Source organism: Marmota flaviventris, chromosome 10 (genome assembly GCF_047511675.1).
Source record: "Marmota flaviventris isolate mMarFla1 chromosome 10, mMarFla1.hap1, whole genome shotgun sequence".
Taxonomy (NCBI): domain Eukaryota; kingdom Metazoa; phylum Chordata; class Mammalia; order Rodentia; family Sciuridae; genus Marmota; species Marmota flaviventris.
In genome coordinates, this window is record NC_092507.1 from 110,422,573 (window position 1) to 110,446,130 (window position 23,558).

Consider the following 23,558-nt stretch of genomic DNA (forward strand, 5'->3'; position numbering starts at 1 on the left):
AAGAAAAGGTGTTCACCACTGTATGTTATCATGTGTGTGTCAGGAACAATGCACCCTGAGGTTTACTGAGCACTTTCAAGGGAGCTGTCCTTGTGCAAGGCAGGTGCTCCTTATCTGGCATGACCCTTGCCTCCTTCTGCAAAGAGGGTCTCATCTCTTCAGATGAGGGCACCATCTTAGGTAAACACAAGAGGCTCCAGGAGGTGATATTGAGAGTGACAGAGAGTAAGATGAACATGACCCAGATGAAGTGGGCTTGAGGAGCTGAAAGCTCAATCTTCACATCTGAGCAAAGTGGACCCTTGTGAGAAGGACACTGAGGACATGGCCATGGAGACAGATGGATGGAGAGGATGGACTCAGTGCAGAATCATCATGGAGACCAATTTGTGCACTTTCTATGTGAAGGTTGAACTTTATTTCAAAGAGAGGGGGAAAGGAGAAAAATGAGCTGATATGTCAGAACACAGAGTCGTGGGCCCAGGATTTATACTGTTACTGAAAAATCACTCTGTATTAGATGAAAAATTTCCTAGAAATTATTTTGTTTTATATTGCCAGAAAGACCTAAGGACTTGATATTACATAGTCAAGGCTTTTATTGGACAATTTTATTTATTGAATTGTCACTATGAAAATTATTTTAATTCATGATACCACAAATGTATAAATTTAGATATTATTTATCAGGACTCTGGATAAGGGAATTGAGATGTAAACACTTAGAAACTCCACCTGGCCAAGGACAGTCCAGGACCTGAGAGCAGGCCTGGTACTAAACCCAATCCTGCTCACCTTGTCGTATCAGAGAATCTCAGATGTTAGTCTGACCCTGAGGGAACATGGAGAGGCCCATTATCTCCTCCATCTACAACACCCTGACAACTTCTAATTGGATTTGGGCTTCCTCTTCCCCTTTCCTTCCCTACCTTGGAAGAGTATCCATTGTTTTGCAGAATTAGTATTGGCCGAAAAGATGTTGTTGGTATAGGAAAGGCTCAGCCTGTTTGCTCTCACCTTAGTCACCCAGTTGCATTCCCAGACATGTCCAACTTTGGATTCTTGATTCCATGTGTGCATGTGATGCTTGCACATCTGGCATTTTGGGGCTCACCTCTACACTCAAAGGTCTTTGGGGACAGGCCTCCTGGGAAGGAACTGAAAGAGGAAGAGGGTTCCAATCCCTGTTCTTCCTTTTCTGAGCATTTTCAGAACATCCATTTCTGATGTCTCCACCTGTCAGTGAAACCATCTGGTGACCCAGACACAAAGGCAGACATCAGGTATCTGATGTGTATGTCAAGGGATGCTTAGATGGCAAGTGCTGAGACAAAATGTTTTCTGAAGTCATCCTCTTGAGTACAGAGAGGTTTAAAGAAGCAAACTATTAATACTATCTCTATATTGTTAATCTTAGTTGACATCCCTAGATAGAACATGCTATTCAGGTTCCAGAGCATGGAAAGAACAAGATGTCTACTCACAGGGATCAAAGAAATAGAACCTCCAGGTTTGGGGATACCATGAAGTGAGTGAGGAGTTGAGTAACTGCATAACACATTCCTATTCAGGGGAACTTTTCATGATTTTAAAGCCTGTGAATTCCCTGTTGACTATGGGTCACCCATACATACACACATAGAGTCTGTTACCATCTGGAGGGTGTTACCTGCTCTAAGAAAGGTAGCAGAGGGGCCTGTCCCTTATTGTAACTAAGAGATAGATGTGCTACAGATTCTCAGTGTATAGTTCTTCAGAGATTTAACAGGTGCATAATCCTTATATTATCACCACCTGCTTAGGAGGGTCTTCTCAGTTCTCCCTAATAAAAATGATTTGAATTTACAGATAGAAAAGAATAGATGTCCTCAGAACATGGGCTAAGCAAAGGCTTCCAGCAGCCTTATGTCAATCCTCACGGGCCCAGGAAGGTACTGGGCCAGTACATTGCTGTGGGCCCGACACTTTCCTCTCCTCTTTTCTTCTTCATTCTCACTTTTCTTACACTATCTTCCATAAACCTGATCTTCATCTTCCTGAAATGACAGCACATCCAATTCTCATCACTGGTACCTAGATTTATCCACTCTCCTCACTTTCTTTTCTAATTGTGAGGTCCCCAAAACATCAGTTGTCTCGCCAGTTTTGTTTTATTGTTTTGTTTTTAGATGGGCTCTCACTTGCTTGCCCAGTTTGGCCTCAAACTCATGGGCTCAGGCCACCCTCCTGCCTCAGCCTACCAATTAGCTGGCTTGACAGCCATGTTCCACCTTCCCAGATCCATTACTATTCTCATTCAACGTCTTCTTCTTATCATGTTATTATTCTCCTTATGATAACCTTTTCAACTGTACACTAAATAATTCTAACTCCTCACCTTGCCTTTGTATTCCCAATAACTAGCTCCCACTGGCTAACTTCCTTTCAATTCCCTTCACTTCTTTATGCAAATCCTCCCCTAGAATCAGAATGACCCTTTTCTGACTCCAGAAAAGAAAAAAATGTCTTCCAGCCTCCAGTTTTTTTTCTACAAAGTGATGCTCTCAGCCTGGTATTCTTCCAGGCTTCCTCAAGTCTCAGTTTACACATCAATAATCATCAGTCACAACTATTTTTTGGATCTGAGGTGTTTCCCCAAATCTCCTATGTTAACGTAGAAGTGCTGGCAGAAGTGCTGACATCTATTCTTTTCTGTCTGGAAATACAAATCATTTTTATTAGGAAGAACTGACTGGATTGTGGGAGCTGCAAACTAAACAGTCCATCCTATTTTGAATGGGCTAAGTGGGACTATAGGCAAGTGGGCAGGCTGGAAGAGGTGGTCACAGTAGGGGGTGATTGCTCCAGAGGATTCATATTCCCTTTGGCCTCTCCCTCTTTCTCTTTGATTTCAGCTGCCATAAGGTGAACAGCATTCTTCTACCACAACCTCCCGCCATGATATTCTGCCTCACATTAGACCCAGAGCAATGGAGTTGGATCATGTGTCACCATGGTCTGAATCCCTGAAACCATGAGTTAAAATAAACCTAGCTGCTCTCCAAGTTGTCCTTTTCAGGTATTTGGGTTGCAGCAACAAAGAGCTGAAAAACAATCAATGAAGATGCTTAGTAAGGTTTTGAGATAAATCCTATTGGGCTGAAGGGTAAACATCTGGAACCAATATTCTTACTCTTGCAAAAACTTGACAAGCTCAGATAAAAGGATCTTAGTGTTGCAAGAATTGAAACAAGCTACTAACACAAGAATCTCTTTAAGGACTCTTGGCACATCAGGCAGTTTCTTCTCAAATGTCCTGTGACGTAAGTTATTCACAACCAGTCATCCATCCCATCATTTGACAACTCTCAAGGCCAGGAAACCTCCTTGGATATGGCCAACCCATGATGTCCTGAACTCTTCCTTCACATGTTCTCCTTGTATATACCCATAATGCCACAAAACAAATCTGTTCTCATCTCCTCCAGTTTCTTTAAATATTTGAAGCTGGATCTCAGTTCTCTATGATTTCTCAATCGTTAATGTTGACTTCAATTCTGGCCAAATTTCTGGCCCACCATCTTACACTGTCTATTAATAAAAGTGTCCAAATCAACCAAGATCCTGGGGAGTTTGTACTCCCATAAGGACATTCCCTATAAAAAGACCACAGGCCTTTCAGGCATTTTTGTCTCAAGGGTGGCATCTATTCCCTGTGGAATCACTCTCTGTGGCCTCCCATGCAGGACTAAGAAAGCTATTCAGGTGTTCTGCCATAGATATTTTAAATCAAGGTGAGGGTTGTGTCACATTTTCTGTTGCTTGCTTTTTGTTGCTCTTCCTCCCTGCAAATATTTCACAAGACTAACCTTAGCAGACACTCTGCTATTCTGGGAGACACAGAAGATGTGTGTCAACTCCCGAACTACTGACATGGTACTAATTGAGCAAGGGGAATGCTCTCAATAAAAGTTCATGTGAGAGCTTGGGTTATATTTATGCTGTTTCTCCTGCTTTGTGTGTGTGTGTGTGTGTGTGTGTGTGTGTGTGTGAACAGGGAGGATGGGATTGAGCAGACTGTGTGGCAGGACTGCTGCGGTTGCAGCTGTGGTCTGTACATACTATTTACATGTGAGTGCTGGTGGACATGCATGGGGTCAATCCTCATTCAACTAAGATGATCTTTTTATCATTAACAGCAAGTGTATCCTATTCTGGCTTTTCTATCAATGTTCTGGCAGAAATTGTCATATCATACACATCTTCTGAGACATGTCTTCACACTTCTAATCCTCCTCATTGGATTCAGTCCTCCCTGTAGGTTTTATGAGACACAGCCCCCAATTTTTAAAAAGGCTCTAAGACAGTCAAACTCAAGGCCTAATTGGGACCCTGAGATAGAGCAGAAAGCCTGGATGCAAGTGTTGAGTCAAAGCCCTTTCAGCACAAGATTGATTTTCCATAGAGACCCTCACTAATCTGCATTTCCTCCTGAAAGCATTTGATAAGGTGCTGGCTCTGCTCATAGGCAAAGTGCACTCATACTTTAATGTCTTGACATCTGTATCATGGGTCATAGGACCTCTTTGTATCTGGAAGATAAAGTTAATGCCTAAGTTTAAAATTATCTCTTAATAATTCTTTGAAAAAATAAGGAAGAAATGTTGTTAGTTTTTAACAGGTCAGGATTCAGAACAGTAGGCCCACATTAACTTTGGAGTAGGCAGACATGAGGCCCATGTTCCCACCACACACCAGTTGGGGATTCTTGGGCAGGTTTAGTGACCTTGCTCAGTCTCAGCTCCTACAAAAAGATACTACCAGATACATGAAAGGGTCTGTGGAGGATTTACTAGACTACAGTGAAGAGAGAACTTGCTTGGTACTCACTGGTCATTGTGCACAGCAGATGCAAGTAAACATGGATTTCATTATAGCCTGGTGAATTGCTGTAACATCAGTGCACCTATGCAGAATTGGGATCAGAAAACATCATGGTCACATTACAAAATGGTACTAAACAAAGGACTGGGGGAAAAATTCTCATGGCCAATTTCACAATAATAAATTTAGGTATAGTAAAAGACATTAGAGTTTTGCTTTTCCTCCAAGTTGATTTACTGAGAAAAGAAATCTTCAGAATTCCAAAGGTTTCTCTCTTAGGAAAATTTCAACACTATCTTGAATTGGTAGATAGGAGAACTGATTTTTTTTCTCCATGAAGCTGCCATTCCATGAGGTCCTTGCTCAACAAGCAGACATTTCTGGAATTTATGAAGAGAAGTGTTCTGATGGCCCACATACTAGGTAAGGGCTTCATCAACTACTGTCAACTGGTTGTTGACATTTTGCATGAAAATAGAATTCTTGAGGCTAAATGCATATTTGGAACCATGAACCCAGATGGGGAAAAACCACTGGTGTTGCCCAGTGATGTATGGAGGAAAGTGAACTAGATTGTTTAATTGGAGGAAAGACACCTTAGAGGAAACAGAGAATCTGAACTGGGACTCAGGAATCATAAGACCTCCAAGTAATTGGGCAAATGTTTTGCTAGCATATGTAGCTGTCTAGAGTGGAGGGTAGGGTCAATAAATGCAATTCACTGGAACACTGTGGGAGAGATAAGAAAACCCTTTGAAGACAGATGTTGACAGACCCCTGCTGGGAAGACAGGCTGACAGACAGGCTGTAGTGGTGACTGTGAGAATCTCATGATCCCCTCCCTCCTAACTTCATCCTACCTGTAAACCTATGGCCTGCACAGTGAGGACCAGGCTCAACAAGATCTAGGCAGATAGTAGGAAGAAGGCAAAGCTGGGGATTTCCAGTCCTCTGACTCTTCTCTAAAACAAAATGGGTCTTTTGGACCTACAGGCACATCTATCAGCTTATACTACAGAGAATTTGGAGGTTACTTGGGAGACCTGTTGGATTCTTGTGCATTATGATTAGAATACTCACTGCTTCCAGCAGGGCTGACTCTAGGCTCATCTAATGGGAAGTCTGTACTTCTGAGACCTTCTTGTGAGTCAGAAGAATCAGGATGACCAGAGGGTACATAATACTGTTCATCTGGCAGGAGTTTATTCTCTTTCTTCTCCTGCAGTGCACTGTTGAGACTAGTGAGATCAGGAAAAACAACAGATGAAATCAAGATGGATTAGAATACTAGCATCCCATCTGGTCATGGTCAGAACAACATGGACTCCTTTCTTCAAAAAGGAAGAAGAAAGCATGCTGCACTGATGCCCATAGCTTGGATGCCATGAGAACAGAGATGAGAAATAAAGAAATAGGCATGAGTACCAGTGAACTGGGAAGATCACAAGCTGATGAGGAAGGAGGCTTAAGTTCACCTCTACGGTACAGTCACAAGAGGGAGCATGCAATGAGAAGCATAGGAGGGTTCAACCTTGTGCATAACCAAATTCAACCAAAGTTGAATTTTACACTCACCTGCCCAGTGAATCAGCTCAGCATTGTAGAGAGCTAGAGACCTTGTAACTTATATATCTTTTACTATCAATATTATGACAAGTTTCTTTTCTATCTGCTATGCTTGCTGTGACATATATATATCAATAACCTTGGGCAATAGTCCATAAGGAACTGACTCATCTCATTCTTATTTTAGTCCTTACAAATGAACAAGTGACTTTTTAATGCGAAAAAATTCCCCAAGACTCCTTAGGTCCCCTTGGACAGACCCACTCCAAAATGAACAAAGAAAACCAATTATCTGGCTAAATGACTATGTCATTTTTGGGTGAGTGAATAACATCACAGCAATCAGAAGCTTTTTTCACCTTTGATTATGGAATCTGCAGCTAATTTTGACCTGGTGTATATTTCAGGACACTAAAACCCCATTACATTGCCTTTGCTTATTATCCCTGATCATTCATTGTTACCTGGAATCCAGTGACTCTCGTTCTTCTTCATCATTCTCATCATCATTATATTCTGCAAACAAATTCAGAAATATATAGAAGTTGTTAAATAGCTATATTTTACACATTTCAATACAGTGGCCACCTGAGCATGGGGACATTCTATTATGTGTGCATGAATTTAAGATGCACATATAGGATTGTACCGAATGATCTCATACAGTGACTTCAAAGAAATGAATGGTCTGTGTTAATGTGCTAATCCTTCATGCAAAATGTCACTAGTTGCTTGGATCATTATTATGACATGCTCTGAGTTAAATGTGTAAAGTTAAAGTGCATTTTGGTCTTCTGAATACTAGATACTCGGCCAGGTTCTTCTAGATATCTCTAGTTACATCTCTCTTCTTTCTACAAAACTCATTCCCAGGCATGGTGGTTCTGTGTTCCCTCACAATCTTCAAATAGAACCTATTCCCTATTTCTTATTCCTTTCCATATTGTGACTTTTGCACTGATTTCCATATTAGCTTTGATGATGTAATAGAGCCATTTTTTTTTTTCTTTGGAATCTGTTGGACTATGAAGTGAATTTCTACCTCCTGATTCTACTCATTGTTTTTGGATTCTACTCTTTTAACTGAACCATCACCAAAAACTTATGGATTATATTCCTTCTTAAAGTGAGTTTATGAATAATCTTTCACTCAGTAGAGCTAAAAGGAATACCCTATTTGGTTTATTTTATATAATCAGGAAGGTATAAGTGAGCCACATCCCTACAGGTAATAAAAGCCAATGCTCAGGAAGAACTTGGGAGACTGTCATTCCTAGCCAAGGCTCTCTGACTACTGTCCTGCAGCACTGGCAAATGTTGCCTCTTGCTCCAGAGTTTGTGCACCACCAGGGAGCACAAAAACAGCAGAAATATGGTGACCTCCAATACAGTACATTTCTCCTTAGTGCTCCAGCTATTACTGTGCTTATATTGTAATGGCCTCAATTGACATGTGGAATCCAAGACAGCTGGTGAAATGTTACTGGTGAAAGTGTGGAGTGTCCTATGAGCCAGGGACTTTGGAGCATTTCAGTGTAATCAAGGTCTGTGCCACCTCACCATAGTTGAGTCTGCAGAGAAGCCAACTGGTTCTGCTGAAGTTTCAGCTGTGACTTCAGAAATGGACATATTGTCCCATTCCATAAAATAACAATGGTACCTTCTCCCAATTAAAACTATTTTTTATCCCAGTGATCAGGAATAACTTGAAGACTGGCTTCTAGAATACTTTTCAAGACTCAGAACTAACTCCATAAGATATGATGGTGCTTCTTGATAGATTTGAGATTAGATGGTGAGAATAAACTTATACATGGAATCTATACATTGTCCAAGTGAAAAGAGCTTTTGTCATAAGAAGGGAATAGGATACTTTTTATTAAAGGAGGCATAGGTGTCCAGGAATAATTTCAGGCACATGCATGAGGGTCCATGCAAATGGTATCTCCAAAGACACAGTAAAGAGCAGTAACCTATCTGAACAGTCACTAACACTCGAAGTACACTGAGTGTTCAGGATCAAAAATTTGCAAGAAAAAAAATTAGCAAGAACTTTTAGGAAAGATCAGCTGACCTAGTTTAGCAGACAGGACTCATGTAGTCCCCTGCTATACACATGCGTCAGTAGTGCCTGTGAGTTTGGTATAATCTCTGGAACCTCCCCTTTCTGCTTAGTCCTATGTTCGCCACCCTGAATTTCTCACTGAACACCCAGAAATATGACTATTGGAATTCAGTTCTCTTTTTAATGGCATACTCAAGAGTTGCAACCAGAGAAGAAGTGACTTCACGTTCACCCAACAGGTCAGCACTATTTTGGGGAGGATGGTGGACAACAGGCAGTTCACACTGACTGCAGGAAGTTTTATGGCCCTCATCCTATGAGTCTGGCAAGGGTTCTCTTACTTCTTCCTCTTCCTCCTGTTCCTCTTTTCTCAGCCTGGTGGGATAAAGAGTATGATTAAACAAGAAGGATTGGATGCAAGAGTCCCAGGAGTTGATGATAGAGGCCTAAGGGAGTGGTCACAGAAGGTCAGGGGTACTCCCTTTAAAGAGAAAGAAAAGGGTACTCCTAGGATGAAGGCAGAGTATAGCTGCCTTCGTGACATGAGACCCGAGAAGAGGTTCTTTACACTGGCTGGACAATTAGCTGAGGGAGTAGGTGTCTCAACTCTCTTTGTATGCTACCACCATGACCCACAGCACACAGAGAACATAACACGAGTTCAAACTTTTCTATATGTGTTAACATACAACAGTTAAAAATGCTTCAGAGACATTGTAAAGTCCAAGACATCATAAATCTCCATTATCCAATTTCATGGCTATGAAAGGCCTGCCAACAAATTAAGGTCAACTACAACAAAACAGATATACATCTCATCCTCAATTGATCAATACCCTATATATTAGTCTCATCCTCAATTGATCCAAATGTATATTCTGTGAGTTAAAAATAAAAACTTTAGTGAGATTGATTACTTCTACCTGGATGCAGACCAGAACCAGTACAATGGGCACCTTGTTAAAAGATGGACTTCTTCATTGGTTGAGGAATGTAGTCATACCAGCAGTTTTTGTTTCCCTTTGCATGTGAAATATGCGGCTACTTGAACCTCTTGGTTTCCTCATGGGGGACCCTTGTCATATTTTACCTATCCTTTCCTAGGTCCTTAATATTCATTGTTATCGGGGAGCCTGTGATTCCTGCTCTTTTCCATCTTCACAATTCTCTGAAATCAAATTCAGAAATGTCCAGTCAGGCATTGAGTAGTTCCACATCACTCATTACAAACTCATGGGAGCCTCGGAGCATGGAGCCATAAGTATCAATGTGTGACCTTTGTATGGGCATAAAGTTCTCCTCTAGATGCAGCTCATGAGGACTCCATTGAAAGAACTTCAATTGTACCAATCACATACTGGGGATCCACTGCAACTCATGATGGTGTACATAGAACTAACCGGATTGCAGAGATAAGAGAAACACAAGAGTAGTTGGGAAGGTCACAACCAAGTCACAGGCTGATTAAAACCTAAGAATAAATTGCAGGACTGTTGAAAAAGTCCTGTCCTTCCACAACTCACCCACACAGCAACAGGGCTCAAATAATAACAGGGGAATTAATCTGAAAGAAATACAGTCTTAGATTTAAACAGAACAATTAGGAGAAATTGAGACACTGAAATAGAAAAAGTAAAAACAGTAGAGGAGATTTTGGTCAGTGGCATCTATAGTTACAGCATGCACATAACATAGCCTGGAAGCTGCCAGGAAGAGGGTGGATCCCCCCATAGGAGAGCCTGGATCCCCTGCCTTCTCCTTCATTGGCCCACTCTGCTGCTACCCTGCAGCCTCCTCCTTCTGACTCCCCTTAAAAGGAACCTCCCAGACAACAAAGGCAGAGCACCCTCCTCCACAGCCAATCCAGCTGAGGCTTCTGGAACCTACTGGGTGGCACACAGCTTGCTGTGCAGATCATTCTGAATACTATGGTTAAACTCCACAACACTAGATGGCTGCACATCCCCGCAAATATCAGAATTTCTTAACCTTACACAAAGTCATCATGGTGAGCAGTGCTGGTGTGGGCAAATCTGTTGGGACTCTACAGTTCATGAATGAGGAGTTTGTGAAGGACTCTGAACCTAGCAAAGCAGAGAGCTACAGGAAGAAGGTGTGCTGGATGGGGAGGAAGTGCACATCTCCACAATTCAGACCAGCTGGACAGGAAGACCAAGCTGCAATTGGAGACAACTGCTTCCGTATGGGGGAGGAGTTCCTCTGTACCTTCTCGACTGCAGAAATGCAATTGTTGGCAACCACAGCTGGCTTCAAGGAGGATATTTTAAGAGGAAAAAAAGTTGAGAATCTTTCATTTCTACTGGTTGGTAACAGATCAAATTTGAAAGATAAAAAGGCAGGTTTCTATAGAAAAGGCAAAAAAGAGAGCTGGCCAGTGGAAGGATAAGTATGTGGAAACTTCTGCTAAAATATGAGCTAATGTTGATAATGTCAAAGGTGTACAGGCATTTGGGGTAACAGGTGCATAGATAAAGTTGATAAAGTTATCAAAAAGAGGCTTTTAAGGAATTCATGTCTTTAGATATCACATCTAGTTTGTCATGTCGAATATTTTTGCTTAAGGGTTTATGATGTACATCTTTCGTTTTTTACTACTCACAAGCAATGTCATGCATGGAATTAAAGTGACCAATGTCATACTGGCCAGCAGGCCCAGCAGACTCCGGTGTATTCACTGCAGCCATTAAACCAGGAATCCTAACCATAAACACTATGGTTTTGTCTTGAGACCTTTCTTCTCCTGGGTACTAAGGAACTGTGAAGCCAAATGACAAAGATGCATCTAGTTTCTTAGGCTGATGCCACTACCTGATTCATTTATTGGCAATTTGAGCCACTTAAAGGCCAATTAACTTTCTTTAAATGGAAAAAAAATTACACAGTCTACTCACTAGGGAGGTAAACTGAAAAGGGAACTTTACCGAAATTTGAATTTACTTCCATTCATGTCACCCACCTGACCAACTGTGGCACCTAAGGTATAATTTAAAGAAATATTGGGAATAAACTTTGGAGTAAACATTATTTTAGGAGAGAGACCAAACAGATATTTTAAAGTTATTAGATCAGGAATTTAAGACCATCCACAGGAGAAAGGAGACTTTTTATCAACTGGTGCTCTAACAAATGGACATTCACATCCCTCAAAAATGAAACTGGACACAGACCTCACACTTTTCACAAAAATTAAATAGAAATCACAGACCTAAAATATAAACATAAAATGTTTAATAAGCCTCCTAAAGATGATTAAGAAAAATATTCAACCTAGGAGTCTTTGAGTTTGCACATGACTTCTCAGGCACAACACCAAGGCATATTCCACGAGAGAAAGAGCCGAGAAGTTGCACTTTGTTAGAATCTACCTATGCTCTGTGAAAGACACTGTTAACAAAGTTAAAAGATAAGCCACATATGGGAAGAAAAGTTTTGCCAGGTATGCACCTGATGATACACACAAAGACATGATGCTTTGAGGTTCTCAGTGAGGGAGAGATGAGCAGGTGGATGACAGTGGACTCTTGCTAAACTAGCTGTGTGGCACAGCCCACAGAAGTTATAAATGCCATTACACATTTTCCAAAGTTCACAGATTCTACAAATCAGAGTAAGTCCCAATGTAATGTATTTTCTTTAGTTAATAATAATTTATGACTCTTTTCTCATCAATCATGACAAACATAAAAATTCAGCCTGGGCTGTTATGGGGAGAAATTCCCTCTATGGAAGTTGAAGGAGGTATAAAGCAATGTTTCTATCATCAGGTGGTACTACCAAGGCCCAAAACAAGCTCCAAAGACTGAAGGTCTATACCTTTTTAAAAAAAAAATGCATTCATAAACATTCCTTTTCCACACATGATAGCTCCAACTACTACTAGATTGATTTTTGGAAATCTGGAGACAGGAATTTAGGAGAGATTAAATGATCAAAGGCTATAGATAGTAAGAATTCAGGCTGGAGAATGGGACCCTCTCACTTCTAGTCAAGAATGATATCAGTCTAACATGAGGGCTCCTGTCACTTCTTTGTCCTCCTCTTTAACATTAGATGAATTCTGTCTCCTCATCCAGAGACCACATTCTTCCAGGGAGAAAGATATAGTTGCACTATGACATTCACTTGTGTACTTGCTTTTGTGTTCCTACACAGGCAGCTTGTGTGTTCCTACATAACATGGAAACTGACGTTTCCATGCCCTAATTTTGACATAGATAGCAAAAGACCTGATCAAAACTCACTTTGGGAGTGGAGCATCCCTTGATTCAGGGACCTTGGACCAGCTCAGTATTTATGGCCACATTACCTGGGCTTAGCTTGAAGACAAGACACTCCACCAGTCTACACCCTTCCGCCAATAGCTCTTGAAGGTGGTATTACTTATGGCAGTCAGAGCCTTCTTGAGTAATGAGTCTTTCAGAAAATCATTGATAAAAGATGAAACTTCTCAAGTTTTTTCTTAAGTGGGAAAGCTCCCAGGCTTGCTCTGGATTTTAATATTGGATTATCTGGGGTGAAATAGAAGGAAATTGAAGCCTGCAGAATTACACAATAGATTATATGGCCTTTGAGATTTTGATAAGAACATGCCCATGGAACCATCTAAGCACAATTCCCTTAGGCAATAGAGAAAGAAAATAATAATAAGGCCAAACAAAGGCCCCCTCTGTATCAGAAAGTGCTCTGTAAGGTTCTTAGACATCCGCCTCATCTACTCTTCCCTATTCAAAGTCAAACATCTTCCTGAATCTCCTTTTTATAAATGCTCCTTCACTTCCTCATTTGGCCAAAGACATTTCTATGTGGACGTAAACACAGTGCATTGTGCCTGGATAGTATGTGAGCCACATACATGAATATGTCCTGATTCGTCCAGCTGGGGTTAACAGCAACAATGACAGGAAAAGGAATTGGCTAGCTGTAAAACTACGAATGAGTTTTGGTCCATCATTTATCATATTATGTGGTTCCAAATTGTTTTATTAATATTTGTAATCATGTCTTCCATGTGACTTTCAGCTCTTCTTATTTAAAAAAATTATCTTTTTCTAATTTGTTATATATAATAGCAGAATGCATTATAATTCATATTATACAAATAGAATACAATTTTTCATATTCTGGTTGCACACAAAGTATACTCACACCATTTGTGTCTTTATATCTATACTTAGGGTAATGATGTCTGTCTCATTCTACCATCTTTTCTACCCCATGTCCCCTATCTTCCCCTCCCACACCTTTGCCCTATCTAGATTTCATCTAATTTGCTCATGCTCCCTATCCCCAACCCCATTATGAATCAGCATCCTTATATCAGAGAAAACATTCGGCATTTCATTTTGGGGGATTGGCTAACTTCAGTTAGCATTCTATTCTCTAACTCCATCCATTTACCTGCAAATGCCATGATTATATTCTGTTTTAATGAGGAATAATATTTCATTCTGTATATATATATATATATATATATATATATAATATTTTCCTTATCCATTCATCTACTGAAGGGCATCTAGATTGGTTCCACAGTGTTGCTATTGAGAATTGTGCTGCTATAAACATCAATGTGGCTGTGTCCCTGTAGTATGCTGTTTTTAAGTCATTGGGTATTGACAGAGGAGTGAGATAGCTGGGTCAAATAGTGCTTCCATTTCCAGTTTTCTAAGGATTCTCTACACTGCTTTCCATATTGGCTGCACCAATTTGCAATCCCACTAGCAATGCATGAGTATGCATTTTCCTCCACATCCTCACAAACACTTGTTTGTAATTTTAATAGCTGCCATTATGACTGGAGTGAGATGAAATCTAGAGTATTTTGATTTGCATTTCTCTAATTGAACATTTTTAAATATATTTGTTGATTGATTGTATATCGTCTTCTGAGAAGTGTCTGTTCAGTTCCTTGGCCCATTTATTGATTGGGTTATTTGGCTTTTTTTTGGTGTTTATATTTTTGAGTGATTTATATATCCTAGAGATTAGTGCTCTAAAAATATGGAATGCTTCACAAATGTGTCATTATTGCACAGGGGCCAGGCTAATCTTCTCTGTATAGCTCCAATTTTAGTTTATGTGCTGCCCTTCCTCTTAAAGGTATCCTTTTTCCATTGCCATGATACTGAGGGTAATATACTAAATCCTAGACTTTTAAAAATATGCTAAGAATGAAATTTACTTTAAGTAAAGGAAGAGAAGAATCCATTTTGGAAGGCATCTCCTATCTCAGAGAGGAAATAGGAGATTATTCATTTGGTGACTGGGATCCTATGTACAACTTACCATATTTTTGCAGCTGGTTGGCTACGGAGTAGTCTGTAAGCAATTTTTCATTGAGGTCTCCCAATTCTTGTTTACTCTCTTTCAGTTGATAATGTAATTCCTGGATGATTTCTTCTGAAGGGCTGACCGATATAGCCATGATAATTTTAGGCCTTATAGGTATAGTCTGGGACCGCAGAGAAGAAACCCAAACATGTTATGGGCTAAAAACAAATCAAGTAGCATTCATCAGGACTAAGGGAGGACAGTAACTGTAATCATTAACTTACTGTCAAAAGAGATTGATCACCACACCGCAACAGTTCAAAGGCCTTAACTCCCAAAACAAGATTTTGGATTCCAGACTTCAGAGCTGAAGGCTCTTGGACAGGAGTGGAGAGGTAGGGCTGAGTGCACCGGGTAACATTCTAACAGAATTAGAAATGTGGAGATGTCATGGAATGTGGGGATCCCTTTGCCTTCCAGGCTGATTCACAGGCCTCATGATCTCTTCAGAAGTTCACCACAAATGAGGAATTTTTACTCATAAGGCAGTTAACAATAATTCTACTTCTCACTTTTTATTCTTGGGCATGTGGGAAATTATCAACACAGAAATAGTCTCCCTAAAAGTTATATTTTCTTCAGGCCTACCCAGAAGATACCTCATCATTTCCTTAAGAACAAAGTGGATAGTAAGGCTTTTCCTCAAGTCAAAAATGCATAACTTTGCCAATGTAAAGCTGTCCTGATATTCTTCTCTGAATAATCATCCATGATTTCTAACTCTGTTAAGTATAGAATAATAAAGACCACTGTAGAACACTAAGAAAGTCCATTATTAGGTCTTTAAATTTTTTCTGTTCTTTTTCAATATATCATCACCACATTTCATTTTTATGTTTGTTTCCTTTCTCTCTCAGTTTTCAGTGAAACCTAAGTTTGACATCCCTACCTCTTTACCTCCTCCTCTATGTTGGATTGCTTTGCTTTTATTTCTTAAAATCATTAAGGCTACATTTAATATTTGTTAGCTGTGGATTTTATTCTAGCCACACACAAGATCTTTCTAAGATCAATGTGATTTAAAGAGTTCATATATATAATCCTGAATGAATGTAAAGGCCACACATATGGGGAGGAAGCTGTAAATGTGATGCTATTTTTGTTTTCAGTCACTTCACTCACATACCACATAATGCAGGGACCTGAAATATTTTATAGATATTGCTCAAAAAATCTGTGTGGCCTTTCTCAACCCACATCATTTTCCATTAGTCTATGTAATGATACTGGTGCTAAGATTTATCTAAGGCTTTAAAGAAATTTCTGACTTCCATTAGAAGTTTCTTTTGGCCCAGGAAAATTCAGGATAAATTTAGTAGAGAATGGTCACAGATCATAGACTACATATTTAGTGTGGAGCTGTACTCCATGTTCAAAGACAATCTTACATTGAGCCAGCTCACTTGCTATTTCAGAAGCTTCAAGTTCTTTTTTGCACAATCACCTAGCCATAGTACAAACTCTCACTCTGCCTCTGTCTCCTAACCTGGGATGAGTTCCCATTCTTGGCCCTAGAGTCATAGCCTTTCTTCCTGTTTGTTTAAGTGCAGGAGGGACCTCAGGTTTCTGTGAGGTCAGAGGAAGTCTTTGTCACTGGGTATAGGGCCACCAATGGGATCACTTGGAAATGTATTTTTTTCCTGAAGCCATGAGGAGTTCTAAGTGCAGTGAATATTGTCTTACCACAGGAAAGTTATCCCCACCCCATGAATTGAATTCCTCTGGCTTCACTTTCTGGGCAGGATCTTGATCTTGTTGGAAAATCACTGCACAAACTCATATTTTTCATGCTTACCCACTCCCTCTCTGTGAGATTTCTCTTGATTTTGCTACTATCTAAATATGATCTGTGAATGGAAAACATGGAGGGGACCCATACCAAGTGTTTGTGCACCTCAACCGTGGGACACTCAGAAAATTTTCAGATTCCTTTTGTCCTGAATCCTCAACAGGTCAAGAATCCAATGTGGACTCTCTCACCAGGTTGGGTGTATTGGTGTACACTATCCATGTTCTCACCTATTGAAAACCCTGGATGAATCTGGTGCAAACATTTTAACCTCCTTTCCACAAGGACTGCAATATTCTACCTCTGCATGCCGCAGTGTAATCAGCACTATGCTTTACTTACAGGGGATCAACAAATGCATACATTGAGCTTAACTTACTTAGAATGCAAGTTTTCAAATAAGTAAAGATGTTATGTATTATATGTATGATGGTAAACAGAGAAGCAAATCAGGTGTGTTCACTTATTTGGATGCTAAGAGCACAAAAATTATTTTTTATCAACCACTTGAATGTCAGAAACCCAGAATTTATCCCCACATTGCCCCTAGCTTTCTACTGCAAACACAAAAAATGTTTGAATCCTATCTCCCCTATTTGATGTGAAATTAGAGAAAAAAATAACAAGAACTGCAATTCAAATATCACCAGTGTTTCATTTGCTTTCATGTAAAGAGATAATACTAAGTTAAGGAAGAAATAATTTGGCAAAGAGAAACTGAAAAATCTCGCTTAACTTGCTCCTTCCTTCCTCCAGCTGAACAGAACACAGTCAGTAGCCACTGATGTTATCAGTTTCATCTTTAGACCTTGGCAGTGGAGATTGTTTTGAAACAACCTGGAGCCCATGAACTCGTGACAATCTAAGAGGTCAGGAATCATTATCCCAAGCCAGGTCTCCCAACTGTTGAAAACTACCAGGTATATTGACACAGCCATTGATGTTTTCTGACATAGCATTGACTACTTCCTCCAATGAGAAAGATGTCACTTCTTGTGCCTTGCTTGTCAACAGGTTGGCAGCAGTATGAAGGCTGATAGAATGTTTTGTCTCTCTAGACACAGATCCAAACTCAGGACCAAGAAGGAGGAGGCTCTCATCAGTGTCTATTCAATGAATGCATAAAAATGGTTGTAAACTCCTATCATCTCACCTATACTCCTGCCCAAATGTCCTGTAAGGGATGTTCTGTCTTATCCCAGGATGTAACAACATCCCCTCCTGAGAGAATCCTGTCCCACCTATCTATACCTCATGACTTTCCACTATGGAAACCACTGTTCTCATGGATTCCTGCTATGGGTGACCTCTTCATTAGGAACAGATGTCTTGATCCACTTACCCATATGCTGTGCTGCCACACAAAACCCCATTGGGGCACTACCATCTATGGTTAAAACTGCTGACATTCTCCCTCCCACTACTTTACTTTCTTTAGGGAAATACTGAAATCCTAACTCCAAGGTCTTTAATAGAGGGTAAGAATAATAATATGCTTAAGAAATATGTGAGCGATATTGTGTATAAACCTTCCTCTACTGAAAGTGCAGGAAAGTATGAACATCACTAGTTCTGACACAAGATCCTTTTAACTATGTTTTGCTTAAATTAGAGCAGAAATGTTTAAAGTACAAGTGGATACTTCCAACTTCTGCAAGCCTTCTGAATTCCCTTTAAGCTCATGTTTGCTTGGTGGACATCAACTATGTGGATCAGCTCCAAATTCAAGGCTAAAACCCTGAACAAACTAAAAATCTCTAGTTCTTATCTTGAATTGAGGTCCCAGGACAGCCTGTCATATCCAAACTAAAAAAAAAAAAAAAAACTAACACATGGAATCACAGCACACCAGGAATAGAAGCTGCTGGAGCCAGCAACTGGTAGAATATTTAATTGGTAATCCACATATTGCTAGATTCTGGGATTGCCTCCCTTGAAGTTAATTATCCTGAGGGCTGAAATTTGGGAGGATCCTGGGTCTTTGTATATTTACCTACAAAAACTCTTATTCATCTTTTTGTTAGTGACCATGAGCTAAGGAAAAAAAAAACTAAGGGTAGGAAAGATTTCTTCTGGACCATGAGGTTTCAGTCCATGGTCACCTGGCTCCAATGCTTTGATCCTCAGGTGAGACAGAACAGCATGGTGGAAAGGTGTGGTGGAGGAAAACTTCTCAATTCATGGCAGCTGGAAAGAAGAGACAGAGAAAGGTGCAGGGGACAAGAAATACTATTGCAGGCTGGCCACTTGTCAGCTAATTATGCATTACATCTTCCACTACCTCCCAGTGATCACCATTCAGCCATCAATGAATTCTCTACTCAGAGCACTCATGATCCAATCCCATCTTAAAAGCCACACCTATGAATATTGCTACATTGAGTATGATGCTTTGTGGGATATTCCAGATTGAAACTATAACATAACCCAACCAGGTTCTCATAATGAAGAACAGAAAAACACTAAGACTGACACTACCAACTTTAGAACTTACCATACAGCTAATTTAACCAAAACAGTGTGAAATTGGTGAATAAAGAAAAAAAAAAAAAAAGAGAATGAACAATGAAAAAGAATAGAGTCCAGAAAACAGGACTCACTCATATAAGTCGACTGATCTTTGACAAAGTTTAAAAGCAATTTAAAAGAGAATAGTATTCAATAAATGGTGCTGGTACCAATAGATATCCACATGAAAAAAGAAAATCTTGACAGAGATCTTACACCTTTCATAAAATGGATCACTGATGCAAATGTGAGATGTGGAGCTATAAAATTCTTTGCTATGGTGTGGATGTGGTTTGACTATGTCCCCCAAAATTCATGTGGTGGCTCCTTGCTCCCCACTGTAACAGTACTGAGGTGATGGCGGCTTTAATAGATGATTAGATCAGGGGAACCACACTCAGCAGGAATTTTTGTAGTTCTCCAAGGATGACAGGACTAGCTCAGTTCCTATGAGATTAGGTTGTTATAAAAAGAGGCACCTCTTCTGTCTCCTTCTTCTCTCACTTTATGGTATCTCTAGCACATGCTTCCACTCTGTGCTGCCATCTGCCATGTTGTGATACAGCACAGCCTGTAGGAAGATGTGCTTGCCCATCTCTCATCCAGAACTCTGAACCAAAATAAAACTCTTTCCTTAAAAGTACCAAGACTCAAGTAATTTGTTAAAGGACTACACCCCCAAGAGGTAACATGAGAAAATCTAAGCAACCTTTGGTTTTGTGCTGACTTAAATACGAAACCAAAACACAATCCAGAAAAGAAAATTATTGATAAGTTAAACTTCATTGAAATAAAAAGACTTCTTGTCTGTGAAAAGTAATGTTAAGAGAATGAACAAACCATTCACAGATGTAGAGAAAATGTTGGCAAAATAAAGATTTGGTGAAGGACTGGTATCTTAAATATACAGAACTTACTAAAATTCAAAAATATTAATGCAAGCAATCCAGTGAAAGATCTGGACATCTCACCAAATAAGAAATATAGATGATGTCAAATAAGCATTTAAAGGATGTTCAAAATTATGTTTCACTTTGGCATTGAAAATTAATGAGATAATTTGACAGAATTGTTAGAATAGTTAAAAATTTAAAAAAATGACAATGCCAAATATGTCAAAAAAGTGGATCATTGGATCAGTCAGTCATTGCTGGTAGAAATGAAAATGATTGGTCACTTTGGAAGTTAGTTAAGTAATTTTTCACAAAACTAAATGTAATTGCAGCCCTAGAGACTTATCAAACTAAGGTGAAAACTTATGTGAACACACATAAAACAAAACTGCACATGAATGTTTGCCACATATTTATTTATTTTTGGTATCAAGGATTGAACTCAGGGGCACTTGACCACTGAGCTACATCCTCAGCCCCATTTTGTAGTTTATTTAGAGACAGGGTCTCACTGAGTTGCTTAGCACCTCGTTGTTACTGAGGCTGTCTTTGAACCCACAATCCTCCTGCCTCAGCCTCCAGACTGCTGGAAATACAGGCATGCACCAACACCCCCAGCTTGCCACATATTTATTCTTAACTGACAAAAACTAGAAGTACTAAGATGTCCTTCACTAAGTGATGGATGAACAAACTGTGGTGAACACCTAGAATAAATGAGTATTAACTAATAAAATGAAGTGAGCTATGGAGCCATGAAAAGACATGGAGGAACTTAAAATATGTAATTTGAGAACAAATAATCCAGTCTGAAAATCAACAACTAGAGGACATTCGGGAAAAGCCAAAAGTATAGAAAGAGGAAAAAGATCAGCAGTTGCTAAGGAGAGGCAAGTTGGAGGATGAACTGGTGAAGCACAGGAATGAATGTGTTCAGTGGTGAAACTACTCTGTATGATGTTGTAATGGGGTTAGTGGCATCCCATATTTGTCAAAACCCATAGGACTGTACAACACACAAAAAAATCTAATTGAAACTATAAACTTTAGTTAATAAAGATCAATATTGGTTATCAGTATCAATATTGGTTAATTAATTATAACAAATGTACTGTATTAAGACAAGATATTGAGCAGAGGTGCTGCCGTTCCTGCCTGCTGCTGGCTGGGGCTACAAGGGTCTGTGGGGCTGGTGGCAGGTAGCTGGGACAACAAAATTCAGAACTTAATTCATGTATTTATAGCCACTTGAATTTTTCACAATGTTTTTAAGAACATACATTGGAGAAAGGACAGTGTGTTCAATAAGCATAACTGGGATAAATAGACATACATATGCAAAAGAATTAATCTCCATCTCTGACTCTCACAACATACACACAAAAAAATTGAAGGACTAGGGATATAGCCTAATGGTAGAATTCTTGAGGCCCTGGATCCCATTCACAAAGCAGGAAAAAAAAATATCAACAGGACCAAGGATGAAAATATAAGACCCCAAAATGTGAAATTACTACAAGATAAAAAAATAAGAAATATTTCAACACACTGGGACACTTTCGGAGACTGCAAAAGCACAGGCAATAAGAACAAAATAGAAAAATTATATTAAACTAAGAAGCTTCTGTCCAGCAGAGGAAACAATCAACAGAGTAAATATTCTACAGATATGGAGAAAATGTTTGAAACTACTCATCTGAAAAGGTGTTTACATCCAGAATACATTACAAAACTGAAAATTTTCAATGGAGTATAAAACAAAAATCCTGATTTTAAAATGGTCAAAAGATCCAATATTTCTCAAATAAAGATATACAAATTGTCACCAAATATTTGCAATAATTAGCATCACTAATCATCAGGGAAAGGCAAATTAAAATTACATAGTTTTACTCCAATTAGGATGGCTATTGTGAAAAAGGAAAAGCCCAAATATATTAAATATTGGTGAGAATGAGGCTGGGAAACAAAAAGGCAGTCAGTGTAGATAATAAATAATTGGGTCCAGTGAGGACTCCTTCAAAAGGAAAGAAAATTAATGCTAATACCTCCAGAGCCCTTCCCCTTCCTCCTTCAACTGTTGCTAAGGTAACCTGCCCCCCACCCACTGTTCCTCCCTTCCAGGGACTTTTAATGAATGCCCCCTGGGCCATTCCCTTCCTTTACCACCCAGGATCACACCACCTTTTTGACCCACCTTTTGGTCCTGCAGGCAAGATAAGGGGACAAGGAGGAAATGAGAACAAAGAAAATCTAAAAAGTATAAAAGGGGCAGGGCACCCCCCCCCCCACACACACACACACTTCTTTGGATACCAGCTCTGGATCCCTATCTCTGCAGAGAAGTCTGCTTCTCTTCTATCCTTTAAATAAAACTTGTTCTCTAAGCTTGCCTCCATGTTTTTCAGGTGTTCAATTTTCACATCTGGGGAAACAATTCAGCCCTCATTGATTCTCATCACCTGTTGTATCAAGAATGTCAAGAATGTGAATCTTATATACAGTGTTGGTGGGAACAAAAATTATTAGAGTCATTATGGAGACTGCCATATGATCCAGCAATCTCACTAAGTTGTATAAATCAAAAGGAAATGAAGCCAGGTACGGTGGAGTACAGATGAAATCCCAGCAGCACCTGAGGCTCAGTCAGGAGGTCCTTGAGTTCACAACCAACCTCAGCAACCTACAAAGGCCCTAAGCAACTTAGCGAGATTGAGTCTCAAAATAAAAAAATAAAAAGGATTGGGGACATGGCTCAGTGGTTAAATGCTCCTGGGTTCAAACCTCAAGAAAAACAATAGGAATTTATTATATCAAAGAGATAGAACACTCATGTTTATTGTGGGAGTAGTCACACTAGCCAAAAAATGGTATCAACCTAGGTGCCCATCCATCAATGAATTAACATCAAAAATATTGTAAATATACTCAAGAAAATCATATGCAGCCACAAAGGATGAACCCAGCCAAATTCCATCTTAAGATTAGGATCCCTTTCATCACAAAGTCATGAGAAGTTCATTTCTGTTTTACTGTAAATTACTGACATTTCTAAACTTGTTTGGAATTCCTGCCCATGCTCTGAACTCAACCATACCTGGCTCTCCTTGACCGTTAAATAACAATGCTCTCTAAAACCTTAGTGGCCAGGGATGAGAGGTGGGAGGGAAAGGGAGAGAGAAGGGAAATTGCATGGTAATGGAAGGAGACCCTCAGGGTTATACAGTGGAGGAGGTAGAGAGAGAGGAGGGGAGGGGAGGGGAGAGGTGGGGAGGGGGGAGGGGGGAGGATGGGAAAGGTAGCGGAGCACAACAGACACTAGTATGGCAATTTGTAAATCAATGGATGTGTAACTGATGTGATTCTGCAATCTGTGTATGGGGTGAAGGTGGGAGTTCATAACCCACTTGAATCAAAGTGTGGAATATGATATGTCAAGAAATTTGTAATGTTTTGAACAACCCACAATAAAAATTTAAAAAATAAAAAAAAAAAGAATGCAAACCAGACCCAGTGCATTCCA

At 39.7% G+C, this 23,558-nt stretch overlaps 2 pseudogenes; one reads left to right on the forward strand and one right to left on the reverse strand.

The window, feature by feature from the left end:
• The first annotated feature begins 10,445 nt into the window (after positions 1-10,445).
• Positions 10,446-10,983, forward strand: LOC114096708 (ras-related protein Ral-A-like; annotated as a pseudogene).
• A 3,526-nt stretch (positions 10,984-14,509) lies between these two features.
• On the reverse strand, positions 14,510-14,602 carry LOC114096775 (U6 spliceosomal RNA; annotated as a pseudogene).
• Between the last annotated feature and the right edge of the window lie 8,956 nt (positions 14,603-23,558).